The following is a 10,460-nucleotide window of genomic DNA, read 5'->3' on the forward strand; positions in this document are numbered from 1 at the left end:
TCGGTTTCTTCTTTGACTTTCATGATCCTCTCTATCATTTCTGTTACGGCTTCCCAGTCTTCTTTGCTTCTCATCAAAAGATCTCCTATGTTTTCTTTGGTGATGTCTGAACTGCATTTGGCTCTTGCCTCTCTTCTGATTTCTTCGAAAGAATGGCAGTTAAACAATGTATGTTCTGGCGTGTCCTGGATTCCACATAGCCAACATCGATCGTCCTCTTGTCGTTTAATCCTCATAAGGTAAGTTTTAAATATACCATGTCCCGTGAAAGCCTGTGTCGTATAGTAGTTCGTACTTCCCCACTTTCTGTTTGTCCATTGTCTAACGTCCCTGATAAACGTTTTTGTCCATCCTCCGTAGTTCTCCCAACGTTCTTGCCATGCTTCCATTAGTTGTTGATTTGCTTCCCCTTTGTATTGCCTACCACTTTGGTGTACATTCACCCTTTCTTCGATCTTCAGTTCCAGGGGTGGAAGTTTTGCAAGTACTTCGATTGCCTCCGTGGGGGCTGTTCTGTACGCTGAAGTTATCAGGAGTGATAGGTTTCTGTTTATTTTTGTTAACATTTGTTTGTAGTATTTAAATCGCAGAACTGAGTGCCATATTGGGGCCGCATATAGAACTGCTGAAACAACTGCACTCGTGATCGTTTTTCTCGTACATGCCCTAGGTCCGTTTGTTTTTGGCATCAATCTGTAAAGTAGCTTCATCATTTGGTATGCTTTATCTGTGATGTATCTGACATGTGCCCTAAAAAGCAAATCTCTATCTAGCATCACCCCAAGATACCTCACTGTGTCCGATGTTTTGATTTGGCTACCCTGTACATCCAGTTCTATGTATTCAATGTTTTTTTTCCCATTTATTATTACTGCTTCAGTTTTTTGTGTTGCTGTACTAATTCCCATGTTATGAAGCGTCTCTATTATCATTTCAACGGCATACCGAGTCTTATCCTTTACCAATTCCAGGGTTTTCCCCGCAACGATAACCGCCAAATCATCAGCATACGCCACCAATTCTACGCCCAGCTCAAGTTTTATTTTTAGTATTTTATTCTAGAAGACATTCCACAGGGTCGGTCCGAGAACCGAGCCCTGTGGAACTCCACATGTCATATCCATTTTTTCCCCATAGGGAGAGATAATCTTGCGGTCTGACAGATACGCCTTGATAATCCTCGTGAGGTACGGTGTAACTCCTCCTGTCTCCAAGGCTTTGACAATCTCATCCCACGGGGCAGAATTAAATGCGTTTTGTATGTCCAGAAGAATCATTATACATATTTCTCTGTTTTTGTGTGCCTTTCTTTTTATTTTTTGTGCCATTTTTTTAATTTCACTTATAGCGCTAATAGTAGACTTCCCTTTACTAAATCCATACTGGTTCTCACTAATTAGCTCTTTATCCCTAATTTCCTCGCACAGTCTATTTTTAATTACCCGCTCCAAAAGTTTCCCCACAATGTCTGTCAGGCAGAGTGGTCTGTAGGAACCCAACCCAACCCAACCCAACCCAACCCAACCCAACCCAACCCAACCCAACCCAACCCAACCCAACCCAACCCAACCCAACCCAACCCAACCCAACCCAACCCAACCCAACCCAACCCAACCCAACCCAACCCAACCCAACCCAACCCAACCCACCTGCCGAGCAGAACTAAGGGAATGAGAGCACTTTGAAAATCCTGAAAAAGTCGTTTTCGACGTCCGTTTTTGAGGCCAAAAATGGGCATCAAAAATGCCATATCTCAGCTATTAGAAAAGCTAGGACCTTGCGGGTGGTCTCGTTGGATTCACAACGACGAAACTAAGACAAAACCGTTAAAATTTTCCCGATAGCTCCCATAGAAGCCGAGATATCGACCTTCAAAGTTTGGGTTTTTTCATTTTTCGGGTATACCCCCCCGTATCGAATTTTTTCACCAAAAATTGATTTTTGTCGAAATCAAACTAAGTATACCAGCGTCCTATTTGGGTCACCTAGATTACGAAAACACCGGGTTATAACAGGATCCGAGCAAAACTAAGGGAATGAGAGCACTTTGAAAATCCTGAAAAAGTCGTTTTCGACGTCCGTTTTTGAGGCCAAAAATGGGCATCAAAAATGACATATCTCAGCTATTAGAAAAGCTAGGACCTTGCGGGTGGTCTCGTTGGATTCACAACGACGAAACTAAGACAAAACCGTTAAAATTTTCCCGATAGCTCCCATAGAAGCCGAGATATCGACCTTCAAAGTTTGGGTTTTTTCATTTTTCGGGTATACCCCCCCGTATCGAATTTTTTCACCAAAAATTGATTTTTGTCGAAATCAAACTAAGTATACCAGCGTCTTATTTGGGTCACCTAGATTACGAAAACACCGGGTTATAACAGGATCCGAGCAGAACTAAGGGAATGAGAGCACTTTGAAAATCCTGAAAAGTCGTTTTCGACGTCCGTTTTTGAGGCCAAAAATGGGCATCAAAAATGCCATATCGCAGCTATTAGAAAAGCTAGGACCTTGCGGGTGGTCTCGTTGGATTCACAACGACGAAACTAAGACAAAACCGTTAAAATTTTCCCGATAGCTCCCATAGAAGCCGAGATATCGACCTTCAAAGTTTGGGTTTTTTCATTTTTCGGGTATACCCCCCGTATCGAATTTTTTCACCAAAAATTGATTTTTGTCGAAATCAAACTAAGTATACCAGCGTCTTATTTGGGTCACCTAGATTACGAAAACACCGGGTTATAACAGGAATCGAGCAGAACTAAGGGAATGAGAGCACTTTGAAAATCCTGAAAAAGTCGTTTTCGACGTCCGTTTTTGAGGCCAAAAATGGGCATCAAAAATGCCATATCTCGGCTATCGTAAGAGCTACGACCTTGCGGGTGGTCTCGTTGAATTCACAACGACGAAACTAAGACAAAACCGTTAAAATTTTTCCGATAGCTCCCATAGAAGCCGAGATATCGACCTTCAAAGTTTGGGTTTTTTCATTTTTCGGGTATACCCCCCCGTATCGAATTTTTTCACCAAAAATTGATTTTTGTCGAAATCAAACTAAGTATACCAGCGTCTTATTTGGGTCACCTAGATTACGAAAACACCGGGTTATAACAGGATCCGAGCAGAACTAAGGGAATGAGAGCACTTTGAAAATCCTGAAAAAGTCGTTTTCGACGTCCGTTTTTGAGGCCAAAAATGGGCATCAAAAATGCCATATCTCGGCTATTAGAAAAGCTACGACCTTGCGGGTGGTCTCGTTGGATTCACAACGACGAAACTAAGACAAAACCGTTAAAATTTTCCCGATAGCTCCCATAGAAGCCGAGATATCGACCTTCAAAGTTTGGGTTTTTTCATTTTTCGGGTATACCCCCCCGTATCGAATTTTTTCACCAAAAATTGATTTTTGTCGAAATCAAACTAAGTATACCAGCGTCTTATTTGGGTCACCTAGATTACGAAAACGTCGGGTTATAACAGGATCCGAACAGAACTAAGGGAATGAGAGCACTTTGAAAATCCTGAAAAAGTCGTTTTCGACGTCCGTTTTTGAGGCCAAAAATGGGCATCAAAAATGCCATATCTCAGCTATTAGAAAAGCTACGACCTTGCGGTTGGCCTCGTTGGATTCACAACGACGAAACTAAGACAAAACCGTTAAAATTTTCCCGATAGCTCCCATAGAAGCCGAGATATCGACCTTCAAAATTTGGGTTTTTTCATTTTTCGGGTATACCCCCCGTATCGAATTTTTTCACCAAAAATTGATTTTTGTCGAAATCAAACTAAGTTTACCAGCGTCTTATTTGGGTCACCTAGATTACGGAAACACCGGGTTATAACAGGATCCGAGCAGAACTAAGGGAATGAGAGCACTTTGAAAATCCTGAAAAAGTCGTTTTCGACGTCCGTTTTTGAGGCCAAAAATGGGCATCAAAAATGCCATATCTCGGCTATCGTAAGAGCTACGACCTTGCGGGTGGTCTCGTTGGATTCACAACGACGAAACTAAGACAAAACCGTTAAAATTTTCCCGATAGCTCCCATAGAAGCCGAGATATCGACCTTCAAAGTTTGGGTTTTTTCATTTTTCGGGTATACCCCCCCGTATCGAATTTTTTCACCAAAAATTGATTTTTGTCGAAATCAAACTAAGTATACCAGCGTCTTATTTGGGTCACCTAGATTACGGAAACACCGGGTTATAACAGGATCCGAGCAGAACTAAGGGAATGAGAGCACTTTGAAAATCCTGAAAAAGTCGTTTTCGACGTCCGTTTTTGAGGCCAAAAATGGGCATCAAAAATGCCATATCTCGGCTATCGTAAGAGCTACGACCTTGCGGGTGGTTGGTCTCGTTGGATTCACAACGACGAAACTAAGACAAAACCGTTAAAATTTTCCCGATAGCTCCCACAGAAGCCGAGATATCGACCTTCAAAGTTTGGGTTTTTTCATTTTTCGGGTATACCCCCCCGTATCGAATTTTTTCACCAAAAATTGATTTTTGTCGAAATCAAACTAAGTATACCAACGTCTTATTTGGGTCACCTAGATTACGAAAACATCGGGTTATAACAGGATCCGAGCAGAACTAAGGGAATGAGAGCACTTTGAAAATCCTGAAAAAGTCGTTTTCGACGTCCGTTTTTGAGGCCAAAAATGGACATCAAAAATGCCATATCTCGGCTATCGTAAGAGCTACGACCTTGCGGGTGGTCTCGTTGGATTCACAACGACGAAACTAAGACAAAACCGTTAAAATTTTCCCGATAGCTCCCATAGAAGCCGAGATATCGACCTTCAAAGTTTGGGTTTTTTCATTTTTCGGGTATACCCCCCCGTATCGAATTTTTTCACCAAAAATTGATTTTTGTCGAAATCAAACTAAGTATACCAGCGTCTTATTTGGGTCACCTAGATTACGAAAACATCGGGTTATAACAAAATCCGAGCAGAACTAAGGGAATGAGAGCACTTTGAAAATCCTGAAAAAGTCGTTTTCGACGTCCGTTTTTGAGGCCAAAAATGGACATCAAAAATGCCATATCGCAGCTATTAGAAAAGCTAGGACCTTGCGGGTGGTCTCGTTGGATTCACAACGACGAAACTAAGACAAAACCGTTAAAATTTTCCCGATAGCTCCCATAGAAGCCGAGATATCGACCTTCAAAGTTTGGGTTTTTTCATTTTTCGGGTATACCCCCCGTATCGAATTTTTTCACCAAAAATTGATTTTTGTCGAAATCAAACTAAGTATACCAGCGTCTTATTTGGGTCACCTAGATTACGAAAACACCGGGTTATAACAGGAATCGAGCAGAACTAAGGGAATGAGAGCACTTTGAAAATCCTGAAAAAGTCGTTTTCGACGTCCGTTTTTGAGGCCAAAAATGGGCATCAAAAATGCCATATCTCGGCTATCGTAAGAGCTACGACCTTGCGGGTGGTCTCGTTGGATTCACAACGACGAAACTAAGACAAAACCGTTAAAATTTTCCCGATAGCTCCCATAGAAGCCGAGATATCGACCTTCAAAGTTTGGGTTTTTTCATTTTTCGGGTATACCCCCCCGTATCGAATTTTTTCACCAAAAATTGATTTTTGTCGAAATCAAACTAAGTATACCAGCGTCTTATTTGGGTCACCTAGATTACGAAAACACCGGGTTATAACAGGATCCGAGCAGAACTAAGGGAATGAGAGCACTTTGAAAATCCTGAAAAAGTCGTTTTCGACGTCCGTTTTTGAGGCCAAAAATGGGCATCAAAAATGCCATATCTCGGCTATCGTAAGAGCTACGACCTTGCGGGTGGTTGGTCTCGTTGGATTCACAACGACGAAACTAAGACAAAACCGTTAAAATTTTCCCGATAGCTCCCACAGAAGCCGAGATATCGACCTTCAAAGTTTGGGTTTTTTCATTTTTCGGGTATACACTCTCACGAGATGTGTTTTCACCAAAAATTGATTTTTGTCGAAATCAAACTAAGTATACCAACGTCTTATTTGGGTCACCTAGATTACGAAAACATCGGGTTATAACAGGATCCGAGCAGAACTAAGGGAATGAGAGCACTTTGAAAATCCTGAAAAAGTCGTTTTCGACGTCCGTTTTTGAGGCCAAAAATGGACATCAAAAATGCCATATCTCGGCTATCGTAAGAGCTACGACCTTGCGGGTGGTCTCGTTGGATTCACAACGACGAAACTAAGACAAAACCGTTAAAATTTTCCCGATAGCTCCCATAGAAGCCGAGATATCGACCTTCAAAGTTTGGGTTTTTTCATTTTTCGGGTATACCCCCCCGTATCGAATTTTTTCACCAAAAATTGATTTTTGTCGAAATCAAACTAAGTATACCAGCGTCTTATTTGGGTCACCTAGATTACGAAAACATCGGGTTATAACAAAATCCGAGCAGAACTAAGGGAATGAGAGCACTTTGAAAATCCTGAAAAAGTCGTTTTCGACGTCCGTTTTTGAGGCCAAAAATGGACATCAAAAATGCCATATCGCAGCTATTAGAAAAGCTAGGACCTTGCGGGTGGTCTCGTTGGATTCACAACGACGAAACTAAGACAAAACCGTTAAAATTTTCCCGATAGCTCCCATAGAAGCCGAGATATCGACCTTCAAAGTTTGGGTTTTTTCATTTTTCGGGTATACCCCCCGTATCGAATTTTTTCACCAAAAATTGATTTTTGTCGAAATCAAACTAAGTATACCAGCGTCTTATTTGGGTCACCTAGATTACGAAAACACCGGGTTATAACAGGAATCGAGCAGAACTAAGGGAATGAGAGCACTTTGAAAATCCTGAAAAAGTCGTTTTCGACGTCCGTTTTTGAGGCCAAAAATGGGCATCAAAAATGCCATATCTCGGCTATCGTAAGAGCTACGACCTTGCGGGTGGTCTCGTTGGATTCACAACGACGAAACTAAGACAAAACCGTTAAAATTTTCCCGATAGCTCCCATAGAAGCCGAGATATCGACCTTCAAAGTTTGGGTTTTTTCATTTTTCGGGTATACCCCCCCGTATCGAATTTTTTCACCAAAAATTGATTTTTGTCGAAATCAAACTAAGTATACCAGCGTCTTATTTGGGTCACCTAGATTACGAAAACACCGGGTTATAACAGGATCCGAGCAGAACTAAGGGAATGAGAGCACTTTGAAAATCCTGAAAAAGTCGTTTTCGACGTCCGTTTTTGAGGCCAAAAATGGGCATCAAAAATGCCATATCTCGGCTATTAGAAAAGCTACGACCTTGCGGGTGGTCTCGTTGGATTCACAACGACGAAACTAAGACAAAACCGTTAAAATTTTCCCGATAGCTCCCATAGAAGCCGAGATATCGACCTTCAAAGTTTGGGTTTTTTCATTTTTCGGGTATACCCCCCCGTATCGAATTTTTTCACCAAAAATTGATTTTTGTCGAAATCAAACTAAGTATACCAGCGTCTTATTTGGGTCACCTAGATTACGAAAACGTCGGGTTATAACAGGATCCGAACAGAACTAAGGGAATGAGAGCACTTTGAAAATCCTGAAAAAGTCGTTTTCGACGTCCGTTTTTGAGGCCAAAAATGGGCATCAAAAATGCCATATCTCAGCTATTAGAAAAGCTACGACCTTGCGGTTGGCCTCGTTGGATTCACAACGACGAAACTAAGACAAAACCGTTAAAATTTTCCCGATAGCTCCCATAGAAGCCGAGATATCGACCTTCAAAATTTGGGTTTTTTCATTTTTCGGGTATACCCCCCGTATCGAATTTTTTCACCAAAAATTGATTTTTGTCGAAATCAAACTAAGTTTACCAGCGTCTTATTTGGGTCACCTAGATTACGGAAACACCGGGTTATAACAGGATCCGAGCAGAACTAAGGGAATGAGAGCACTTTGAAAATCCTGAAAAAGTCGTTTTCGACGTCCGTTTTTGAGGCCAAAAATGGGCATCAAAAATGCCATATCTCGGCTATCGTAAGAGCTACGACCTTGCGGGTGGTCTCGTTGGATTCACAACGACGAAACTAAGACAAAACCGTTAAAATTTTCCCGATAGCTCCCATAGAAGCCGAGATATCGACCTTCAAAGTTTGGGTTTTTTCATTTTTCGGGTATACCCCCCCGTATCGAATTTTTTCACCAAAAATTGATTTTTGTCGAAATCAAACTAAGTATACCAGCGTCTTATTTGGGTCACCTAGATTACGGAAACACCGGGTTATAACAGGATCCGAGCAGAACTAAGGGAATGAGAGCACTTTGAAAATCCTGAAAAAGTCGTTTTCGACGTCCGTTTTTGAGGCCAAAAATGGGCATCAAAAATGCCATATCTCGGCTATCGTAAGAGCTACGACCTTGCGGGTGGTTGGTCTCGTTGGATTCACAACGACGAAACTAAGACAAAACCGTTAAAATTTTCCCGATAGCTCCCATAGAAGCCGAGATATCGACCTTCAAAGTTTGGGTTTTTTCATTTTTCGGGTATACCCCCCCGTATCGAATTTTTTCACCAAAAATTGATTTTTGTCGAAATCAAACTAAGTATACCAACGTCTTATTTGGGTCACCTAGATTACGAAAACATCGGGTTATAACAGGATCCGAGCAGAACTAAGGGAATGAGAGCACTTTGAAAATCCTGAAAAAGTCGTTTTCGACGTCCGTTTTTGAGGCCAAAAATGGACATCAAAAATGCCATATCTCGGCTATCGTAAGAGCTACGACCTTGCGGGTGGTCTCGTTGGATTCACAACGACGAAACTAAGACAAAACCGTTAAAATTTTCCCGATAGCTCCCATAGAAGCCGAGATATCGACCTTCAAAGTTTGGGTTTTTTCATTTTTCGGGTATACCCCCCCGTATCGAATTTTTTCACCAAAAATTGATTTTTGTCGAAATCAAACTAAGTATACCAGCGTCTTATTTGGGTCACCTAGATTACGAAAACATCGGGTTATAACAAAATCCGAGCAGAACTAAGGGAATGAGAGCACTTTGAAAATCCTGAAAAAGTCGTTTTCGACGTCCGTTTTTGAGGCCAAAAATGGACATCAAAAATGCCATATCTCAGCTATTAGAAAAGCTACGACCTTGCGGGTGGTCTCGTTGGATTCACAACGACGAAACTAAGACAAAACCGTTAAAATTTTCCCGATAGCTCCCATAGAAGCCGAGATATCGACCTTCAAAGTTTGGGTTTTTTCATTTTTCGGGTATACCCCCCCGTATCGAATTTTTTCACCAAAAATTGATTTTTGTCGAAATCAAACTAAGTATACCAGCGTCTTATTTGGGTCACCTAGATTACGGAAACACCGGGTTATAACAGGATCCGAGCAGAACTAAGGGAATGAGAGCACTTTGAAAATCCTGAAAAAGTCGTTTTCGACGTCCGTTTTTGAGGCCAAAAATGGGCATCAAAAATGCCATATCTCAGCTATTAGAAAAGCTAGGACCTTGCGAGTGGTTTCGTTGGATTCACAACGACGAAACTAAGGCAAAACCGTTAAAATTTTCCCGATAGCTCCCATAGAAGCCGAGATATCGACCTTCAAAGTTTGGGTTTTTTCATTTTTCGGGTATACCCCCCCGTATCGAATTTTTTCACCAAAAATTGATTTTTGTCGAAATCAAACTAAGTGTACCAGCGTCTTATTTGGGTCACCTAGATTACGAAAACATCGGGTTATAACAGGATCCGAGCAGAACTAAGGGAATGAGAGCACTTTGAAAATCCTGAAAAAGTCGTTTTCGACGTCCGTTTTTGAGGCCAAAAATGGGCATCAAAAATGCCATATCTCAGCTATTAGAAAAGCTACGACCTTGCGGGTGGTTTCGTGGATTCACAACGACGAAACTAAGACAAAACCGTTAAAATTTTCCCGATAGCTCCCATAGAAGCCGAGATATCGACCTTCAAAGTTTGGGTTTTTTCATTTTTCGGGTATACCCCCCCGTATCGAATTTTTTCACCAAAAATTGATTTTTGTCGAAATCAAACTAAGTATACCAGCGTCTTATTTGGGTCACCTAGATTACGGAAACACCGGGTTATCACAGGATCCGAGCAGAACTAAGGGAATGAGAGCACTTTGAATATCCTGAAAAAGTCGTTTTCGACGTCCGTTTTTGAGGCCAAAAATGGGCATCAAAAATGCCATATCTCGGCTATCGTAAGAGCTACGACCTTGCGGGTGGTCTCGTTGGATTCACAACGACGAAACTAAGACAAAACCGTTAAAATTTTCCCGATAGCTCCCATAGAAGCCGAGATATCGACCTTCAAAGTTTGGGTTTTTTCATTTTTCGGGTATACCCCCCCGTATCGAATTTTTTCACCAAAAATTGATTTTTGTCGAAATCAAACTAAGTATACCAGCGTCTTATTTGGGTCACCTAGATTACGAAAACATCGGGTTATAACAGGATCCGAGCAGAACTAAGGGAA

Source organism: Anthonomus grandis, chromosome 13 (assembly GCF_022605725.1).
Source record: "Anthonomus grandis grandis chromosome 13, icAntGran1.3, whole genome shotgun sequence".
Lineage (NCBI taxonomy): Eukaryota > Metazoa > Arthropoda > Insecta > Coleoptera > Curculionidae > Anthonomus > Anthonomus grandis.